The following is a 1,056-nucleotide window of genomic DNA, read 5'->3' as shown; positions in this document are numbered from 1 at the left end:
AAAAAAAGTCATAGTACAGTATGTTATAAGATTAAAAAAGTCATAGTATAGTATGTTATAAAAATGAAAAAAAGTCATTGTACGGTATGGTATAACAATGAAAAAAGTCATAGTATAATATGTTACAAGAATGTTTAAAAAAAAAAGTCATACTATAGTATTGTATAAAATGAAAAAAATCATAGTATAGTATGTTATAAAAATAAAAAATGTCATAGTATAGTATGTTATAAAAATATAAAAATGTCATAGTACAGTATGGTATAACAATGAAAAAAGTCATAGTATAGTATGTTATAAAAATGAAAAAAAGTCATATTACATCATGGTATAACAATGAAAAAAGTCATAATATAGTATGTTATAAAAATGTTTTTAAAAAAAAGTCATAGTATAGCATGTTACAAAAATGAAAAATGTCATAGTATAGTATGTTATAAAAATAAAAAAATGGCATAGTACATCATGGTATAAAAATGAAAAAAGTCATAGTATAGTGTGTTATAAAAATGAAAAAATGTCTTAGTACAGTATGGTATAAAATGAAAAAAGACATAGTATAGTATGTTATAAAAATGAAAAATGTCATAGTATAGTATGTTATAAAAATGAAAAAGTCATAGTATAGTATGTTATAAAAATGAAAAAAAGTCATAGTACAGTATGGTATAACAATGAAAAAAGTCATAGTATAGTATGTTATAAAATTAAAGAAATGTCATAGTATAGTATGTTATAAAAATAAAAAAAAGTCACAGTACAGTATGGTATAAAAATGAAAAAAGTCATAGTATAGTATGTTATAAAAATGAAAAAAAGTCATATTACATCATGGTATAAAAATGAAAAAAGTCATAGTATAGTGTGTTATAAAAATGAAAAATGTCATAGCATAGTATGTTATAAAAATGAAAAATATTCATAGTACAGTATGGTATAACAATGAAAAAAGTCATAGTATAGTATGTTATAAAAATGAAAAATGTCATAGTATAGTATGTTATAAAAATGAAAAAAAGTCATAGTACAGTATGGTATAACAATGAAAAAAGTCAT

General features: G+C 20.4%; 1 protein-coding gene across 1 annotated transcript in view; it reads right to left on the bottom strand.

The window, feature by feature from the left end:
* lamb1b (laminin, beta 1b) overlaps positions 1-1,056 on the bottom strand; it is a 30,560-nt gene that overhangs the window by 1,486 nt on the left and 28,018 nt on the right. The gene's annotated exons all lie outside the window — the stretch shown is intronic.

Source organism: Etheostoma cragini, chromosome 23 (genome assembly GCF_013103735.1).
Source record: "Etheostoma cragini isolate CJK2018 chromosome 23, CSU_Ecrag_1.0, whole genome shotgun sequence".
Taxonomy (NCBI): domain Eukaryota; kingdom Metazoa; phylum Chordata; class Actinopteri; order Perciformes; family Percidae; genus Etheostoma; species Etheostoma cragini.
The sequence above is the reverse complement of the archived record's forward strand: the minus strand, read 5'-3'. Positions and strand labels throughout refer to the sequence as shown.